The following is a 21,943-nucleotide window of genomic DNA, read 5'->3' as shown; positions in this document are numbered from 1 at the left end:
GCAGCTAGGTTTTCCTTGCCATCGTTCTTCTTAGCAAACAATGTATTTTATCATACACTCAGCATTTCTCAACAATGATTTACTTCACGCGAGGTGTGTAAGGAAACCTCTTGTAAAGACTTTTATTATGCTTTTAGGAAGGAAGAAAGAGAGAAGAAAGAGAAAAAGAAAAGGAAGGAAAAGGGAGAGAGGAAAAGGAGAGAGGGAAGGAGAAAGGGAGCAGGGATTTAACTGCACTACAGGTAACATACCTTCTCCAAAGGCTCCTGTGTGGACCAGAGGGACCAGTGGTGGCAGCTCCCTTAACCACAGTCCAGAACTTTCAGTATTAAAACCTTATCCCATACCTCTCAAGGCCATATGTCTACCGCAGCTCCTTCATCTGAAATTTAGACACCTATAGCTAACTACAGATCACCTATGAGATGTGATCATATTGAACCTCAACAAATTCGGGACTTAACCCATCATCTTACCCACTCCCCCCGCCAGTTCCTTTGCTTCAGCTTCTTAGTGAGTTGCATCGCTGTCCTCCAAATGGACGAGGTCAGAGCTCTTGTAATTATCCTCACTTCTGTCTTCCGTCCCACTCCAGCCACTATCTAGGTCAGCCAGCCCAGCTGCCTGTACCTCCTCTGTGTCTTCCCCACTGCATCCTCTGGCACTTGCCAGTGGCCACTGCCTTAGTTCCAGCCTCACCATTTCCTCCTTGAGTTGCTGCAATGATCTGCAGCCGGCCTCTCTGCCACCTAGTTTTTGCCCCTCTCCAACCTGTCCTCCTGACTCCTGCCAGAGAAATTTTTCTAGGAAAACCCATCCAAGCATGGAATGCCCCTGTGTAAATGTTCCATGGGTTTCCCAGCACCCACAGAGAAACTTCCTGACCAATCCATGCTCTTAGTTCCTTAGCCTTGCATCTCGATGTCCCCTACCTTCCCAGGCTCCATGCCAGCCACCATGCCAGCCACCCAGGCTTCCCTCAGTGCACGAGGGCATCTCCCTATCTCCTGACCTTTGCATGAGACATTCCACCTGAGGAGGACCCTCTGTTTCCTCTGCTTCCCTCTTCCTTGCCCAACTGCTACTGAACTTTCTAATCTGACTTTGAGGGCACTTTTCAGAGATGTCTTCCTTGACCACCTGAGCAGACTTATTTAACAAACACTTGCATAAATTGACTGTGTGCCAAGCACTGATCTACTAAGGGCTTTACATATATTCATTCCTGTACTTCTCCAAACTTTAGGAGGAAGGGGGTATTCCAGTCCCCATTTTATGGATGAGGAAGCTGAGACCTTGCTTGAGTGGTGAAGCAACTTGCCCAAGGTCACACAGCCTTGTGGGCCAGAAGCTACTTCTGCCTTGGTGTGGCTCTTGATTTTGATTTGCATGTGGTGTAAATATATTTGTGTGTGTGTGTGTGTGTGTGTGTGTGTGTGTGTGTGAGAGAGAGAGAGAGAAAGAGAGAGAGAGAGAGAGAGAGAGAGAAATTTATGTTCCAAATTGGTTTCGGATTTGTCATTTGTATATTTAATATATAACAAATTATACATATAATTTAGTTTTTGAATAGGCAATAGAAGCACATATTATAAAATTCAGAAAATACAAAATGTATAGTGACAGGAGCCTCCCCCCTCACTTTACCTTCCACTTCTCCCCAAAAGCAGCTCCTGTCACCCATGTCTTGGGTATCTTTCCAGGGGTACATACAAATATATACGTAGACACTATGTGATTTTGCTTTTGTATTTGTGGTAGCCTATTCTGCTTGCCATTTTTTAATTTTTGAGATGGAGTTTCACTCTTGTTGCCCAGGCTGGAGTGCAATGGCACGATCTCGGCTCACTGCAATTTCTGCCTCCCAGGTTCAAGCAGTTCTGCCTTAGCCTCCCGGGTAGCTGGGATTACAGGTGTGCGCCACCCTGCCTGGCTAATTTTGTATTTTTGGTAGAGATGGGGATTCTCCATGTTGATTAGGCTGGTCTTGAACTCCTGAGCTTGGGTGATTGGCCTGCCTCAGCCTCCCAAAGTGCTGGGATTACAGGCATGAGCCACTGCGCCCAGCCTCTCCTTGCCATTTTTAATTTGCTTTGTTTGATTAACAGTATACCTTGGGGCTTGTTCCATATCAATATATTAAGCGCTTCCTCTTCTCTTCTGTGTCTACATAATAGCCCATTGTAGGAGTATACCATAGTTTATTTCATCAGTCTCCTTTTTGGATATTTAGGTTGTTCTCAAACATTTTCTAGTACATACAATGCTGCAGAGATTAGCTTCCTGCAGATATCATTTTGCACACATATGAGCTGATCTGCAGGATAAAATCCTGGAATTGGAATTTGGGGTCAAAGGGCAGGTACATTTATAATTTTGATAGATAGTGCCAGATTGTCCTTCATAGCGGATGTATCCGTTTATTTTCTCATTAGTAATTTATGAGAGTGCCTCTTCTCTCTTAGCCTCACCCTTGCCTATATAATAAAATGTTTTGATGTTCACCCTTCTAGTATTTTTAACCAGCTTTTTTCGTATTATGAGTTGTTACACATCTTTTAATGTGTTTATGAACTATTTTGATTTTCTTTTTCTATTAGCTGATTTAGTCTTTGTTGGCTCTTTTCATATTGATTTATAGGCATTTCCTATGTATTAAAGAAATATATCCTTTGTCTGTGACCTTTGTATGTTCCAAATAGGTCCCTGGTTGGTCATTTGTTGATGGTGTTTTTTTCCCCATGCAGAAAATTTTTATTTTCATGAAATCAGATTTATCAGTTTTTTTCTTTTATAGCCTCTGGGGTTTGGGTAATGGTTAAGACTGACCTTCCACACGCCTGAATTATAACATTCTCTTCTTTGTGCATGCGTGTGTGTGTGAGGTTGTTTCAGATAGAGAATTGGAAGAGTATGATCGCTGGGAAAACCAACTCTGGAGTCAGACTGACCTAACTGCCCTGGTTTCTTCTCTGACTACTTCTATAATCTTGGATGAAATGGTTAATGGCTTAGTAATATCTATACCTCAGGGTTACAGGAGTCTACAAAGATCAAATGCCACAATATAGGAAAATGTCCTGTATTAAATTACTGACAGCTGTTTTTATTGTGCTGTTTTCTCCAAATTCAATAATAATTCCACGAGAACAGAAGCCCTTTCTTCTCTTTCTTTTGCTTTCCTCTTGCCACTGTGGCCCTTCCCCTTCCCAGACTCTGCTGCCGGCAAGACCTTAGCGTGGTGCTCTACTGATGGGACTCGAGGGCTCACATTGATTGCTTCACTGTTTATTTTGATTGGCGATGGAGAGGCCTGGAGTTCTGGCTGGAGCCACCTGGAGTGCCACAGGTGCTTCTCCACTTGCCACGCAGCTGTGCTCTCAGCCCCTCGAGGACCTGGAGCCTTGCTGGAGCTTGCCACTGGGTTTCTTTCCATGGGTCACTGGTGAGAGTCTGTGTTCTTCCCTTTGAGCCCTCTGCAGCCCCTTGCCACACGGGCCTCTGTGCTGTCTGGTCCGTGGATGTCACTGCTCTGGTCACATCAAAAGTTGCATCACCTCCCATCACTATATCTCAGAGGTGTGGTACCCTCCCTTGGTCTCTGTCATCCCGAGAGGACTTGAGACAGCGTACTCCCCACATGGGTGCCCTGTAAATATCCTTGACCAAATAATTTAGGAGAAGAGTTTTGGGGTGTGCTATTGACTGGAAGAGCCACACGTCACTTGGCTATCTCTTCGTTCCCATCGATCATACAGGAAGGAATTAACCCAAATAATGTATTTCTTTAGTGGATGATCCCTTAAAAATGTCTATGATGTCAGTTTCTGTTAATATTTACTACCGTTTTTTGTTGTCATAGATTGTAACTTCTTAAAAATGTTTAATATCATGCAGGCTATTCAAAGACACCAGGGATTTGGAGACAGCGTTGGGAATTGGTCCGTAATTTCCTGGTTTTTATCTGTCTCTGCGGCTCCTTTCTCCTCTTCTTTGCCTGTTTGTGCTTCCTTTGTACCCTCACTTTTAACAAAGCCCCCTTAAAATTCCAGGGGCAGGAGATGCAGTGGAGCAGTGAGGTAGGTCACCTCATATTTAATTTTGCCACTCTCTGGCCATTAATTAAAATAAGGTTTGAGCACGAGTGTCAAGTTTTATAGGGGGTGCATAAAATGTTAATCATGACCAATCTGAAGCATCAAGTCCAGTGTCAGGGAGAGGGTTTAGGGCAAAGTCAGGGGCATGTAAAAAAATACACCATAGGAAATAAAACATTTTGTTAGTTAAAAAAAAAACAATTAACATGAGGCCCTACTATGAGCAAATATGATGGAGGATGTGAAGATGGGTAAGGCGGGGCCTGAACTCAAAGGGAGGGCCACCTGTGTGCTGATCATTTTACCTACCCTATTCCATTTAAGATTCGCACGAGGCTGGGTGCAGCGGCTCAAGCCTGTAATCCCAGCACTTTGGGAGGCCAAGGCAGGTGGATCACCTGAGGTCAGACATTTGAGACCAGCCTGGCCAACGTGGTAAAACCCGGTCTCTACTAAAAATACAAAAATGAGAATCACTTGAACCCGGGAGGCAGAGGTTGCAGTGAACCGAGGTCGCGCCATTGCACTCCAGCCTGCGTGACGAGAGTGAAACTCCGTCTCAAAAAAAAAAAAGATTTGCAGCAGTCCAGAAGGTAAGCCCCATTATTCCAATTGTATAGGTGAGGACACTGAGTGGAAGAGGAGTAAGTTGACATGGATCCCAGTGTACAGTGGAGCCAGATTCAGGGGACCTGGTTTCCCAGGTCTGGGGCCTCAGCCCTATTGCATTACCCTCCGGAAACGCCTAGTCCCGTAAAGGAGAGAGAGTGATGTTACAGTGATGTGACTGCTTCCAGTGACAGAGTAAAAGTAGTGAACTAGAAACGGGAGAAGCGTATTGACGCCCTTGAGTTTTCTTTATGGTGAGGGCTTTTGGGTTTTGGTTCTGTAATACAGTCTCACGTGGTGGCCATTCAAGGGAGAAGGGCCACTCATCAGTCCTCCTTCTCCCCACCCCCACCTTAATAAAACAAGTCTCCTTAGGATCTCATGCACCTGCATGTAACAAAACAGGTTTTAAAAATCTGTAGTCAAGGAGCACCGCTTGTTTCTTCCTGGCAACAATCCCAGTGGAAGTAAAACTACACTGGACTGCCTGGAACTCTGAGCCTAAGGGGTTAATTTTTTTAAAATGCTTAAGGTTCCTGAGTTCTCGTGGTATGCTACTAGAATATTCTGTAGCTTTAAAAACTCCCAGCCTTCATTCTGCAGCTCCCGTGTTAACTATTCCATGTATCTGGGGATAGGTCAGCTCACCATCCACACTGGCTGCCCCCGTGGGCTGACGTTCCCTGATGACTGCAGTTTTCTGGGAAGGATTTCAGCCCCTCTGTGAAAGACTTTGGTTATCTCCTCTCGTTTCCAGAAGTAGCTTCTTTACCCCAATTTGGAATCTTGCTGTCTTCCTTAGTGTTTTGGAAACAAAATGTGCAGCAGGAGAATTCTGGCTTTGTGGATATTGGATCACTTTGTTCCCTGGCACAATCTCTCCTTTGTATTAAACGTCTGAGAACAGAAGTCCTAAATAACATTTTTATATTCCTTGTTGATGGAAGTTCTTTATTTGGGGACAGCAGTTTGGTACTTGTTCCTCCGTCAAATTCTGATGTACTTTCCCCTTTTCCTGTGATGAGGACGCCACTGGCCCCTGGCCTGGAATTTTACTTTGGGTAGTGGTGGTATTTGCTTTCCTCTGTGGGACTTTCCTGTTGAGTCCCTCAAGTCTGCAGCGAGTGGCGTGTGTCATAGTGGGATGTCTGACTGGTTGGAGAAAAGGTGCCCAATCCTCTGGCCTGACCATGAGCTGGGTGGTGAACTAACCAGCCACAAATAAGCCAGATGGGCAGACAGACCAAAATAGCCACTTGTCCACCTCCTTCCTGGAAATGCAGAAGGGCTGCTGCGGAGTCCCAAGAAGACCTAATTTGGTCAGCAACCCAGCACTTACTCTGAACAGGAGGTGGTATGAGTTCTACCTCCGATTCTTTTCTTTTTCCACCCACATTGGCACATCCCAAGGAGATGATCAGCCACATTAGCAACTACTGATTGGTAACAAATGCTCTTTACATCAAAGCTCCTCTGATGATTTTCCTGGATTCTGTACTCGTACAACGAATGTACTTGTACCTTTACTCCAAAGAAAATTAGTATATGTGGTCAGGCACAGTGGCTTATGCCTGTCATCCCAGCACTTTGGGAGGCCAAGGTGGGTGGATCTCTTGAAGCCAGGAGTTCAAGACCAGCCTGGACAACATGGTGAAACCTCATCTGTACTAAAAATACAAAAAAATTAGCTGGGCGCAGTGGCTCATGCTTATAATCCCAGCACTTTGGGAGGCTGAGGTGGGTGGATCACTTGTGGTCAGGAGTTTGAGACCAACCTGGCCAACGTGGTAAAACCCTGTCTTTACTAAAAATACAAAAATTAGCTGGGCGTGGTGGCAGGCGCCTGTAGTCCCACTTACTTGGGAGGCTGAGGCAAGAGAATTGCTTGAACCGGGGAGGTGGAGGTTGCAGTGACCTGGGATCATGCCACTATACTCCAGAGCGAGATTCTGTCTCAAAATAAAAAAAGAGAAAAAATAATAAAGATAATTAGTATATGTGTTTTAATCTTTAGGCAAACCCAATATTATACAAGTTCAGTTTTATAAGACAGGTTAGGACATTTTATTTTTCAGAAAACTTATCACCACATTCCTTAAATGATATGTGGTATAATATAAATATGATTTATCCTCTAAGACTGTTTTTATTTCTGTGTGTTTCACAGCTCTCCCTTTTTCTTATTCATTCAACAACTCTACACTGGGTTGTCTTTAAGAGGCAAGGCTGCCCTGTACGGCTGTCTTGCAGCTAATGAAATGAGCAATTGGCTCTGGTGTCTTACCACTTTGGGTCAGAGATGTATTTCTTGCTCCTTACCCCTTCAGTGAATGTCTATTTCATGCTTTCTATGGATCAAGCATCGTGCTGATCTTCTCCCTGTCTGCCTTGTTCCCAGTGGGAGCAGTTGGAACAATGCTGCTGATTCTCCCTCCAGGAGAGGAAGGGGCAGTGTTTCACGTCACTCACAACCAAGCAGCTAGTTCTTGGCTCTTGGAAAACTGGTTCACCAAAGGGAAGCAATGCTGAGCCTGAGGCACTGGGATGGGTTGGATTCTTTTCTAAGTGGAATAACATTCTACTCCTCCCACTTAACCTTTCCTTGCAAACTCAAATGGGAAAATCACCCTATGGACAAAGTCAAGTGGAAATAAAAAAATACCCTCTCCAAGGCAGCCTGGCAGTACCTACGTGAATCAGCCAGTGTTTGGATAAGAAGCAGCCCCTTGAGGAGGAATGGAGCCCTTCCCTGGACCTTAATTGATTTTTGTATTTGCTCTTCTTCTTTTAATTCTTTGTGGAAAAGTGATTTGTACTGCAAAGTGGCTTTCACATGTTATGGGTGCTGTTTTATGTAATACCGTTCTTATCTAAAGATCATTTCTGCTTGTTTTGCCCTATTTTTTTTTCGGATCTAGCTCATGTTTATTTTTCTTTTTCATTTTATTTCTTCTTTTTGAAGGAGTTATTGTTCCTCTCATTTCTCCCACTTCATCTACCCCCCATTCTCTGCCAGGGGAATAGGAGAAGACCTGGGCCACTTTGTCCATTCTTTTTTTTTTTTTTTTTTCCTTCATTTTTAAAATCAATTGGCCAGATATCATCTTTCTCTCGTGACTTTGTTTCATAACGCAGAGCCTCATTAGTAATGAACCTGAACCTTAAGAAGTTGGGTTATATGTATTCCTCAGGATTAAGGCACCGTCCTGGCCTGGTTGGCCCTTTGCTGTCTGTGCCATCGTCTGCTCCTGCTGACCGGAGCGTGCCTGGCACATGGACAGGGTAGCTCCTTGCAGAGGTACCCTGCTGTTAGAAAAATTTCTATGGACCAGTAGCTGCTAAGATCTTTTTTGATAAAAGGAGGTCTTAACTTCAATCATGAGCCTCAAATAATTTCCGTAATAAATCCAGAACTTGGAGATCCAAAGGATATTGCCATGCTTTTGGTTATGTTGCTAGGGAACTCTGCCTCCATCTTCAAATGATACATTGCTCTGAGTGTGTGTGTGTGTGTGTGTGTGTGTGTGTGTACGTGCGTGTGTGTCTGTGTATATGTATGGAATGAGAAAAATTAGGTATTTCATGTTTCTGCATTGTAGTGAAGGCTACATTATTGTTAGACTTTTCTGATGGATATCATAACTCAAACTACAGAATTTGTTTACAGCAGTGTTCATGTGACCAAGAAAAAAAAAGCAGATGAAAAGTAGCCAGGCGTGTTCAAAACACAACTAATAGATCAGGTTTCTGGAACATCTGAGTCTAAGGGTTTAGTCTTCTTCACAATATGTTGAAAGGTGATGTTTTAAAAGCAGAAAGAGAGAAAAGGCCAGCTCTGGAGAACGATAACTGGGACAATTAGAAAGCAGATGTGTGCAATTGAATGTAGTCAGCCTTAAATGGATCCACGCTCTCTTCCATATGAGGGGCTGGAAGGGAAAGTTCACAGAATAAAAATGGAGTCATTTTATTCTTTCCGTTCAATGTAGATTCCCACACACAGTATTTGAATTGTGACTTGCTTTCTCATTGGCATCATTCCCACCTGCCTTTGGAAGGCCATTCTCAGGTGACCTTGACCCCTGCAATATGAAATGAGAAAACACTTGGCTGAGTCTAGACGTCTGATAACCGCGTAGGTGGGAAAGGTAACCACTGGGATGGCTGGAAGGTGTAACACCAGGGAAACCGAAGGCCAGGATGAAAATAAAAGCCAACGGTTTCCCCTTGGGCAATGACTGCAATCAGGATTCTGCTGCTGATAAAATGCTGCTCCTTTGTTCTGTTTCCTGTGTGTTCATCCATATGATAGCTGTTAGACCTTTCATTCAGCTTTCACCCACCTGGCACTACATCAGTGCCAACCAACGGCAAGGTGCTCCCCAGCTGCTGTGGGGAACCACGTACAAATAGACCTCAGCGAAGCCCTGTGTGCATGCAAACTGTTTGCCTTTTGCATTCTGTTTTTCTCTCGGGGCCGCGCTTGGGACACAAACACGCTGCCCTGAATTCTTTCTGTGATGGGGGCTGGTGCCTTTGCACTAGGTCCCCACAGTCATCAATAGCCCTGTTCATGTGGGAGGTGACAGCAACATTTTGCCACATTACAGGCGGCAGGGCTCAATGTGAACATTCTTCTTAGAGTGAGCAAAGGGCATGGGACTTCTGATGGCCAGGGAAGGCACAGCCTGCACTGCAGAGCGAAGATCCTCCATCTGGGCCATGGGGAGCACTTAGAATTTTTTTTATGGGTTCCATAAAATGCGATGAGCAAATGTTTGTGGCGAAGCTCTATTGTGAGGTTTTCTGATCATGTGTAACCTAATTACTGAAATATTTGCCTGGCATTGTTTTGCATTTTTAATCTACAAAGGAAGCCGGTGACAAGCTCGCCACTGTTCTGTTTTCATTATAGTCGGTTCTTAATCATCCACGTCAATAGAGAAAATCACCATCATTGATGATGCACACTTATAAAAAGTCCAAAAATACTTCGTGTTTGATTTTGAGATGAAGATGGTAGGCATGTGAGCATACACATGCCCAGGCGTTTAGGCTACTTTGAGACCCAGACTGATGCTCTCCCAGCTCAGTTCTGCTCCCCCTGAAGCCAGGGACCTCATCTGGGGATCTAGGTGGCCGGAGGGTGAAGCCAGAGAACAAGTGGAGGAGGTGGCCATCAATCCTCAGAGTTTGTCATCCACTATGAAGAAAACTGGCCAGGTTTTGCTCTGATAACATCACATAGATATTTTATACTTTAAAAAAAAAAAGATCAGAGTGACACGTGTGTGGTTAAAAAGCCAAAATAACACGGAAGGCTTTTAATAAAAAATAACAGCCCTGCTTGCGTCCTGTCCTCCCTCGGTCTCACTTTCCAGAGGAAACACCTTTGAACCCTCCCAGCTTTGTTGAAAGTTCTTTGGGTGGTTACCTTCATGTCTTTAAATAACATATGCATGCCATTTGTACTAATTTTCCAGGGCTTCTATGACAAAATGCCATAAACTGAGTGGCTTAAAACAATAGAAATGTATTATCTCACAGTTCTGAGGCCTGGAAATCTGTAATCAAGGTGCCAGCAGGGCCACGCTCGCTCTGAAGTCTCGGGGAGATCCTTCCCTGCCTCTTCCAGCTCCTGGCGGTGCCATCGGTGCTTGGCTTGCCCTCTGTGTGTGTCCCTGTGTGACCCTCCTCACATGGCATTTTCCTCTGCCTATAAGGACACAGTCCTATTGGGTTAGAACCCACCCTAATGACCTCCTCTTAACTTGATTACATTTACAGAGACCCTGTTTCCAAGTTAAGTCACATTCATAGGTACTGGGGACTTGAACATGTCTTTTGAGGAGACATAATTCAACCCATAACATCACTCTTTCTCAGTTTATAAACATTTGACTTCATTGCCTTCCTTTTATAGTCAATGGGGTTTCTCTCCCTGATTCAGCCTCATCTGTGTCTTCCCCCAGACCTCTTCTCTCCATGCTCCATCCCTCCACTTAAAGGACATTGCTTAATTCTCAAACCAATTCTTGGAAACTTGATTTCTCATTCTGTTGACCATAGAGAGCATCACTTAATTACCCATTTAAAAAATGAAAACATTCACTCTTTCAGCACCTGTCTTCCACCTCCTAGTCTCTGTCAGCTAAGGGCCAAGCTTGATGCCATCCGTGTTCTTTTCAGCTCCCTGAATGGTTAAATCCTCTGTCGTTTGTCCTCAGATGAAGAATGGGTATTTGTCTACAGCTTTGATGGATAGGATCTGAAAGCTGAAAACCAATAAACAGTGTTTTCAGTCTGTGTTATCGTGACTCTGTCTCCTGGATCATTATACCTTTGCATGCCCTCTGGGTTTTAATTAAAATACTTCATACCATTTGAAAAATGACAGCATAATTTCTGTTTGTATAGTACTTTAGGATCTACATTTCATTTCATTTTGGATGGCAGCATACTTTGCTCGCTCTGAATTGGGAAACTGTTCATTCGTTTTTCTTGAGGTCCTTTGGCATTACATATTGAAATGAGGCTTTGTGTCTTATGAAATGTTTGACCACGTGACACAGTAGCCACAGAGGTCTCTCTGATTTTTTAGCAACAGGTGAGTCATTCTAAGGTAGTGCTAGCCAAACTTTGGATTTTAGTGCTTTTCTTTAAGTCCGATACAGAGATGCTAACTTTTTATTTTGTCAGAATGGGAAATTAATAAATCAGCTATTATTTACTCTCCCTGGTAAAATAAGAACATTTACCACCAAAAACAAAATACTAAGGACATAACCTTGGGATAAGTTGCACAATTTTAAAAATTTTGAATGAATTTAACTTTCAAAGAACTCATCACTTTCCCTAATTTTTCCCATTTGCTGTAGACTGGTGAAAACATTCCGGATGGAGGTTGTCCTAGATCAACCTTGTGTAGTGGCCACGTATCTGGTTTTAATAGGGTAGAACATACTGTTAATGACTCTGCTTACTATGTGGATGGTTACGTTGATTCATTGGGACCTGGTATGGAAGATGTGTAGGAGAAAGGGGCAGGCTTTGCGTGGAGTGGGAAGGTTGGATCACCCTATTTTGTGAACCCAAACTATAAATAACCCTCCATATCCCTTACCATATACTCCTAGTCTAGGTCATTTGTAAGCTGAGCCAACTCACAAATTCATGCCCAATATGTGCTGTGTTGAGCATGAATTTAAGTAGATACGGATCTGTCACCTTTATATATGTAGCCCTTGAGTAAGTCACACTTTCACTCTCTTACTTTATTTCCATAAAGTTGGCCAGGCATGGTGGCTCATGCCTGTAATCCCAGCACTTTGGGAGGCCCAGACAGGTGGATCACTAGAGGTCAGAAGTTCAAGACCAGCCTGGCCAACATGGTGAAACCCTCTCTACTAAAAATACAAAAATTGGCTGGGCATGGTTGTGCACACCCGCAGTCCCAGTTACTGGAGAGACTGAGGCAGAAGAATCTCTTGAACCCAGAAAGTGGAGGTTGCAGTGAGCTGAGATCATATCACCAAATTCCAGCCTGGGAGACAGAGCGAGACTTGGTCTCAAAATAATATTAATAATTTCCATAATGTTGTCTGCCCATATATATTTAACCAGTTTGAGGTAATATAGCTGTTAAAACTTAAGCATTCAGCCGGGCGCAGTGGCTCAAGCCTGTAATCCCAGCACTTTGGGAGGCCGAGGCGGGTGGATCACGAGGTCAAGAGATCGAGACCATCCTGGTCAACACGGTGAAACCCCGTCTCTACTAAAAATACAAAAACATTAGCTGGGCATGGTGGCGCGTGCCTGTAATCCCAGCTACTGAGGAGGTTGAGGCAGGAGAATTGCCTGAACCCAGGAGGCGGAGATTGCAGTGAGCCGAGATTGCGCCATTGCACTCCAGCCTGGGTAACAAGAGCGAAACTCCGTCTCAAAAACAAAAAACAAAAAACAAACAAAAAAAAAAACTTAAGCATTCAACCAATGCACAATGACACCATTTTTCTAATCATCTCTAAGTCTAAAATGGAATATTATTGACTGTATCCCATCAACTATATCTGGTTAATTAACCATCAGGTAAAGTCCTTTCCTTAAAAAAAAAAAAAAAAAAAAGAGATTGAGAATAATTCACATTGAATTGAATTCAGTTTTCAGAATGTTAATGCTTTAATAGGAAGTTTTATGAAATCTCTTCAGATAAGAATAAAATTAATTTCTTACTTTTTTTTGTTAAGAAATGTTTGTGTGTGTGTGCCTATAGCCAACCACTGGCGATTTTAATGATGATAATATATAGCACCTTCCTAGGACCATGTGGTTTAAAACGTGAATGAGGTACTCTTCACAACATGCCTGAAAGGCAGTTAGATACTGTCTTCCCATGTTTTTTGCACAGGGGAAATCCAAGACAGACCGAGGTTAAGAAGTGAGGAGCCCAGGTTGGCTCAGCAGGTCAATTGCACAGTGAGAAAAGGAAGTCTAGCCCTTTCAAACCATATCACCCATCCTGGCTAGTGAACGGCATCTCCCTGAGTCCATATTCCCAACTTTTAGGATTTCACTCTAGACCACTTCAGGTTTTGAAGGCCTGAACATTTGAATGAATCAGAATGGCTTTCCAATTAGAAGTGTAGATGGTCTTGTCCCTCAAGGTTTCATTGTGAGGATAAATGAAGGTAGTGATGCTGCTGAGCCCCTGGGACATAGGCCAATCATGGAGAGGAGGAAGCACCTCTGAACCAGCAGCATCCCTGAGTTTGGTGTGTTTGTCAAAATTAATGGTTTGGATCGAGCTGTCCACACTGTCATCCCATTTTATCGGTGACCAGGAATATATACTACAGAAAAGTTATAAATTATGGAACTAGAGAAGGTGACAAGTGTTGGCCTTATGCCTCTCTAGCTCTGTGTCACTTAATTCTTTTGGACTTCAGCTGTGCCACCAGTAAAATGGGGGTCATTATGTTAACTCCTTTCCATGAATGCCCTTCATCGGAATCAAACTTGCGACCGTACACTTGCCAGGTCCATGCACACAACAGCTGGGCTCCGCAATCCAAGGACCAGATCCAGGTACAGACAGGCCCGTGTTTTGGAGCTTTGCATTCTTTCTCCTCTACCTTTCATCTCTGGCTGCATTCCATGTGACCTTTGGGAGACCTCATACCTCACTGCCTTTCTGTTCTCATTGAACGGAGTGCACTACCCATGTGCTCCCAGTATGGAGCCTTCTGGCAATCCACTTGAAGATACGATCTTCTTTTAGTTGAAATCTTAATACTCCATGTGAAGAACAAGGACAGTATAATTCAAAGGTCTGAACCGCTACATATGATATCTTTTCTAGAACGCATATTTTAAATATATGTATTAATTTATAACACAAACACTTGAACATTTCAAATAATGTTGGGCTGTAAAAAGCTGGCATTGATCATTGTGACCCCGATGATGAGAAACACTCATCAAAGGAAGAAGGAATTCCTTTCTTTTTTTTGAGGCAGGGTCTCACTCTGTTGCCCAGGCAGTGGCATGATCGTGCAGTGGCATGATCTCGACTCACTGCAACTTCTACCTCCCTGGTTCAGGCGATCCTGCCACCTCAGCCTCCCAAGAGGCTGGGATCACAGGAGTGCACCACCACACCCGGCTGTTTTTTTTGTATTTTAGTAGAGACAGGTTTTCACTATGCTGTCCAGGCTGGTCTCAAACTCCTGACCTCAAATGATCCACCTGCCTCGGCCTCCCAAAGTGTTGGGATTACAGGCATGAGCCACCTTGCCCAGCCAGGAAGAAGGAACACTGCCCAAGCACATTTTTGGTTTTGTCCAATCATGTTATATACACCGTCATTGTTATAAAGCAGAAAAGCCACCAGGCATCTCTTTACCTCTTGAGCAAACATTCTAAATAGTTGAGAGTTTGTGGTACATAAAAAGAAGCTTTCTCTCATGCTAACGTTTTCAAAACAAAATGTGACTTCTGAAAGTAAAGACCAAAGAAAGAACAACTTGAACAGGATTTCAGTGGGCAGAAAATAAACACTAACTTTATATGTATTTCAAGAATGTGAAAGACACAGGTGGGAAATGAATCCTCCTCGATAAGAGAGAAATGCTTAGTAGGGTGGAAAAAAAAAAAGAAAACATTCAGCAGTTTTTGGAACTGTGCAAGTCCAGAGAGTTTCTTTTTTTTTTTTTTTCTGGTTAGCTCTCATAGCCACAAATATGTATATTATTTCCTTCTTGCCCACAATTTACTGAGAATCATCTTTCTAATATACTGGGGAATCCCAAATAAAAATCTCATTTTTCTAAACACAGACAAGTCTTTTAACTCCTGCAATTAAGTGATTCAATTATTCATACGTACAAGAAATAATCAAATTGTTCTAGTAGAAATCTCCAACGGCCATCTCAAATAGTTTCCTTCCCAAATTTACACTGTCAACGGCTTAGGTTTAGGGAGGGGTTTTGCCCTAGTCACTGATGTTTTGAAATAGGACTCAGAAACCTCTTTCATAAAGTCTCTCTGGTGCTTAGGCTACCCTAGCTATGAGATATAGTGGTAGGATTACAGAATATTTTAACCCTTTCTGAATGTTGCATTATATTCTTATATGGGAAATGATTATTAACTACTTAGTTTATGTTTCTTTTCCAAGCATGTCAACAGAGTGAGCACAGCAGAACTTCAGAGGTGGTCAGTGTAGTGTCAGGTGTGAGCAGTATGGACCGGAGCTGGTCTGCCTGGATTCAAAGTGGATCCTCTGCTCTGCGCTTTCCTACCCAGGCTTTTCTGGAGCTCCTTTTGCTCATCTGCTAAGTGCCATGTATTACAGCATCTTCCTCACAGGGCTACTGTGAGCTTTAAATGCATTTATGAGTTAAATGCTTAGAACAGTGACAGGTATGTAATAAACACTATGTAACAGGCAACTACACGATGCACAAACAAATGCAAACTGTGTGCATCTGAGGAATAATTCTAGTTAGCATTAAAGTGTGTTTTTGTGTATAGAGTTGGTGTCTGTTGTCTGTGCATTCACTTTTTAAAAATCAGGAAATAGCAGATGTAGGAAGCTATTTATTTTGCCTGCTTTTCTTCTGCTTTCTGCCTGTTACCTCCTATACTCTAGTTCCACACCTGATCTGTTTCTCTGTGCAGCATTGCTCCTATGCACAACCTATGCAGAACTGACCCCATCAAATTTGCATAGGTGTATTAGTCCGTTTTCACACTGCTGATAAAGACATACCTGAGACTGGACAATTTACAAAAGAAAGGTTTATTGGACATACAGTTCCACCTGGCTGGGGAGGCCTCACAATCATGGCGGATGGTGAAAGGCACATTTCACATGGCAGCAGTCAAGAGAAGAGGAGCAAGTCATGTCTTACATGGATGGTGGCAGGCAAAGAGAGAACTTGTGCAGGGAACTCCCATTTTTAAAACTATCACATCTTGTGAAACTTACTATCGTAAGAACAGTACACAGAGACCCAGCACCATAATTCAATCACCTTCACCAGCTTCCTCCCATGACATGTGGGAATTGTGGGAGTTACAATTCAAGATGAGATTTGGGCGGGGACACAGCCAAACCATATTAATGGCTATAGGAGGAGGTAAAATACTGTTTTTATTAGTAAGAGCTCTCCCATTAAGATATGAGGACATATGCAGAAATTTTCAATTTGCTTTCAAAAGCAAATTTTCTGTTAATAAGATATGAGATATTCGAGTTTTAACAAGTTGTGTTTGTTGGTAAATATTCACTTCATTATATCTAATAATCTTAATGAATGAAGATCTCATTGGTATCTTTTTTAAAATATTAGGAATATTAGAATTATTTATATTTGAGGACTAAAAGATTGGTAGAGACATGAATCTATCCTTGTGGCTTCTTTGTGTACTTTCATGCTAAAATTTAGTACATAAGATTGAATAAAAATGTTGTCTTGGCAATCAGATATAAAATACCTTCTTTGGGCCAGGTGCAGTGGCTCACGCTTGTAATCTCATCACTTTGGGAGGCCGAGATATGTGGATCACCTGAGGTCAGGAGTTTGAGACCAGCCTGGCCAACATAGTGGAACCCTGTCTCTACTAAAAATACAAAAATTAGCTGGACGTGGTGGCAGGTGCCTGTAATCTCAGCTACTCTGGAGGCTGAGGCAGGGGAATCGCTTGAACTCGGGAGACAGAGATTGCAGTGAGCCAAGATCACGCATCACGCCATTGCATTCTAGCCTGGACAACAAGAGAACAACTGTGTCTCAAAACAACAACAACAAATCAAAACATAACAAAAACCAAAAAACCCTTCCATAATGTTAGTCACTCTTTTTCTCAAGGTTACACAGTCGTGGTAGGGGCTCAGGACATGCCACTCCAGACTATCACCTCCTCTTCAAGGGCTGTTCCAATATAACTTCTATTACCTGAGAGACTTTCTCTGCCTAACAAGACACCCTTGACCCACCATCATACAAGTGCCTCCCCTCATCAACCCACAACTTGTGTCCCCACTGCCCCCAGAAGCCCCAGGCCCCTATTCCTTTTCAAAGCTCAGGATGCTAGATGAGCTTCAACAATCTGACCCTTCTTCAGGTCTCATTTTGTGGGACTCCCCTGTGAACTCACATAATTAAATATGGGTTTTCCTTCTGTTAATTTGTCTTACGTCAATTCATAGCCCAGCCAACAAACCCAGAGCAACGGAGGGAAGCCATTTCTCTCTCCCCTGCAACTGTTAAATACTAAAATTAAAAATGTTCCCACCACCAATATTGGAACCCCATGGTATCCATAAGTTGGGTTGCAAGTTAATTATTGTAATAAGCAATAAAAATCCTTGCATGCCAACATTTTACTTAATTTGATTATTCATGGATTTGTGACCATCATTGTTTGGTGTTTATTGGTTTGTTGTTGTTTTTTAAAATATTTTACTTGGACTTATGGACCACATGTTGTTTTAGAAATTCTTCAAAAGACAGCAGTTCCCCTAGTAAGTGAGAAGAAAAATCATTAACCATATTCAAAGCACCTCAAAAGATGCAAATAAAGAAGTTTGAAGTTTTAAATATGGATTATGGAAAGATGAGTATGAAAAAGGGTATTCCTAGAGTTTATCAATTGACTATATCTGGAGAAAGTTTCCATTCTCCCTTAAGACTCCAATAGCTTTGAACAGTATATGTTTTTGTGTATACAACGAAAATAAACCATCATCATTGTCATCATATTAAGTGGGCTTGTGCCCATTGTAGATTTCATGAAAAATAACCAACCATCACAAATGACTTTATAGGAGAAGCCAACAAACCCTAACATTAAATGGTCCTATAAAAGTTTGCGGGTATATTATTTGTGATATTCAGTAATATTCTCAATTAGTTTTTATGACTTCATTAACTTAATTCATTTTTCATAAATGGTAAAATTTCACTCTTTACTACGTTCACAAATGGTAGGCTATTTTGGTGGAAAACCAAAGGCTCACTATATGTTGTCCTTTGCAGTTGTGGTAGTAGTGCTGCAGCTCCTAGTTTACCATGTGATTCAGTGTGCTTTCATCAAGGGCCTCCTTGGTGAGATGGAGTATAGTACACCAGCAGGAGTATATGCTTTGGAGTCTAACTTCTTGGCTCCGATCCTGGCATAGCTACTTGCTTACTGTGTGGTCTTGGGCTTCCTGGTCTGTGAAATACCCGCCCTGCAAAGTTGTTGCTGAGTTGAAGTGGGAGGATGTATGTGCGAGTATGCGGTACAGCATTCGGCGGGTGCCCCACAGCACTGGCTTCCCTTTCCTTCCACACTGGGGGCCCACTGCTGTAATTCCTGTCACCCAGTAGATGGGGAGGCAGAGAGTGGTGCCTGAAACTACCACTGTTTTTAGTGAGTCAAACACGTCGTGTTGTGACATCTTAGGCATGTTCCTTCACCTTGGGGGTCTTGGTTAACTCCTCTGTTAAATTCAGAGGTTCATTTTTTTTTTGAGATGGAGTCTTACTCTGTCATCCAGGCTGGGGTGCAGTGGTGCAATCTCAGCTCATTGCAACCTCCGCCTCCTGGGTTCAAGTGATTCTCCTACCTCAGCCTCATGAGTAGCTGGGGTTACAGTTGCGCACCACCATGCCAGACTGATTTTTTTGGTATTTTTAGTAGAGAACGGTTTTCACCATGTTGGCCAGGGTGGTCTTGAACTCCTGACCTCAAGTGATCCACCCGCCTCAGCCTCCCAAGGTGCTGGGATTACAGGTGTGAGCCACCATGCCTGGCCAGTTGACCTTTAATTTATGGTTTCTAAAGCATTTCCAGATCTATCCTTCTGTGATGCTGTGATACTAGGAAGCATTACATTAAAGACTAGGAGATTGACAGTAGGGTGTTAAATGGACAAGACTGACCACAATCTCATATGGTGAAGGAAGAACCAGTTGGACTTAGTGACACATTAAATGTGACTAGGCATGAACTGGAAACTATTTCGAAGTAGTGTTCCCCTGTATGCTCTCTACAAAACACTAGTTGCTGAGGATGGGAATAGATGTTAATTGAAAAAAAGGTTTCTGAAAAGCGTTTGGGAAATGCTAATTTCACTAGGTTTCTTTCCTACAGAACTTCTCTGATTCTTTAATAGGCCCATATGCACGATGATTCTGAAATTGGGAATGTAGTCATAGCAGGAAGCAATTCTAAAGCTTATTTCTTCATGGAATCATAATTATGTTGCACCCAAGTAGCATCTTACAGGACTAGTATTTCATGGAAAATATCCTGTGAAATGCTGCTCTTTGGTTTTAAACCAGGAATGGGGTATGATATGGGGGGCATTGACTCACCCCAATGAATGTGCTGAGTACTGACCTTGCAAGGTCCTGTGGAAGGCAGAGATGAATAAGATCCCATCTCTGCCACAAGGCTGGCAACAGCCATTAATGGTGGCATTGTCTAGGTAGCTAATGGCAGCGATGCTTTGGAGGAGACAATATCCGACCGAATTGTTGATGCACATTCCATTGAGATAGTATCCCTAGGCTGCACAGTCCTGGTTTCTGTCTTGGATGTGCTTATTCTCTGTCTCTCTATGAAGCTCTTATAATGGTATTAGCATCCAGTTCACTGCAGAGAAATCTTGCCGATAAAATGAACATAGGAGCTAAACCAATGGAAGTTTCATTCAGGAGGAGATTTTACAAAATGGACTCTTTGGACTTTGTTTTTGAGTACATAGTTATTTGACCATCATTTCTGCACTTGGCCTTAAAGTCAAAATATAATCTAGGGCAGGAAGTCTAATAACTTAGTAATAGACAACCTTGTTTTATTGTGAAGGACATGGCATCTCAATGTTGGTGGAACCTGACGACGACATAGTTTGTTTTTATTCCTCACTGATGAAAGATGAGCCAACAGCCTGATGGCAGATTTTCCTGGGAAGGACCTTTTCTCACCGGTTAAATCTGTGGATTATTTCACCACTGGATTTTTCTGCCTGTTAGGCCTTTGGAAACATTTTGGCAGATTGAGCAGTTATTTTGCTCATGTTGTGAGTAGCATTTCTCTGACCTTTTGTTATTTACTGAAACAATCCAGCCTGTTTTCTTTTAAGAGAAGCATGAAATGAAGGGGAGTCAGTCAGCACATGCTGACTCCGGCATCAGAAGGCTAACTTTTGGGCTGCTTGGCACCATGTATACTTTTAAAGTTATGGGGTCATTGGCCCCTTTGTTTCTTATTCCCATGATTTTTAAGGAGTCTTTGGGGGGATCTTTTTTTCTTGCTAAAGCAGATGCATGTAAGGTTCATAATTTTTAAAAAAATATTTCACTGTCTATAAACATAACCCTCTACATTTTCTTATGACATCTTGGGGACGGTAGATTATCTGAAGCCTCTCCTGTTTTAAACATTGATGTCACATGATGGGGAAGCTGGCTTGGCACTGGAATGGTGGCTTGGTGACAGGGCATCCCTGACTGCTGACCTCTCATGACCTCGTGAGTCCAGACAGTGAAGGTGATGAGGCCATTCAGGGCACTCTCCACCAGCCACAGCAAGGAGCTCCTTCTCCCTCGTTCTCTACCTACCGTTGCCCAGAAAGCTTATCTCCCTGATGATTTTCTGCTTCTTCTCTAGTAGAGGATTTCCATTCATTGCAGGTTGTCTTGCAAGGATAAAGGAAGTACCAAGATCCTATTGTGGCCAGGCACGGTGGCTCACACTTGTAATCCCAGCACTTTGGGAGGCCAAGGTGGGCGGATCACCTGAGGTCAGGAGTTCAAGACCAGCCTGACCAACATGGCAAAACCCCGTCTCTACTAAAAATACAGAACTAGCAGGCACCTGTAACCCCAGCAGAATTGGTGGGCACCTGTAATCCCTGCTACTCGGGAGGCTGAAGCAGGAGAATTGCTTGAACCCAGTAGGTGGAGGTTGCAGTGAGTTGAGATTGCCTCGCTGCATTCCAGCTTGGGCAATGGAATGAAACTTCATCTCAAAAAAAAAAAAAAAAGATCCTGCTGCATCTTCAAAGATGAGAAAATGTGCCTGTTCATGTGTACTTGAGTATATGTTCACCCTAAGTCCTCATCTATCTACTTACCTATTGATCTCTTTCTAGCCCACTCAGAAAATTCAACAGGAATCATGGCTTTTCATTGGGATTCCCCATAACACTTGAACTCAGCTGCTACTGTTGAAGATATCACTCAAATTTGTCTTGTTTATTCTCTTAGCCAAACATAAAATGATCATTACCTATATAAACTAGCCGAGGCGATCATGATTTGAGGCTATGTGTCATTTAATAATGATCTGCGTGTTTGACAATTACCATGGTCTAAGAATGGGCTGTGGCTTTAGGAATGTTTCATTCATTTCTTTCACAAACACCACACTGTCCTAGTGCTGGGGCCACAGTCGTGCTCACAGTGGTGAGCAAAAGGACCCACTTCTCATAGTGCCACATGAGAAAGCAGAGATACAGACAATAAATAAGTAGACTGAAAAATAAGGAGGACGTGGAGGAAAACAGAAAGGATAATGTAGGGAGTAACTGGGGAGGGCGTCACAGCAAATCATGGCTTTGCTGTGTCCCCACCCAAATCTCATCTTGGCTTGTAGCTCCCACAATTCCCACGTGTCATGGGTGGGATGTAATTGAATCATGGGGGCAGGTCTTTCCTCTGCTATTCTCATGACAGTATGTCTCA

General features: G+C 42.9%; 1 protein-coding gene across 1 annotated transcript in view; it reads left to right on the top strand.

Annotated features, from left to right (window-relative positions):
• Positions 1-21,943, top strand: part of BCL2 (BCL2 apoptosis regulator) — a 202,565-nt gene that overhangs the window by 54,042 nt on the left and 126,580 nt on the right. The gene's annotated exons all lie outside the window — the stretch shown is intronic.

Source organism: Cebus imitator, unplaced genomic scaffold (genome assembly GCF_001604975.1).
Source record: "Cebus imitator isolate Cc_AM_T3 unplaced genomic scaffold, Cebus_imitator-1.0 Scaffold55, whole genome shotgun sequence".
Lineage (NCBI taxonomy): Eukaryota > Metazoa > Chordata > Mammalia > Primates > Cebidae > Cebus > Cebus imitator.
This window is presented reverse-complemented; position numbering and strand designations above follow the sequence as displayed.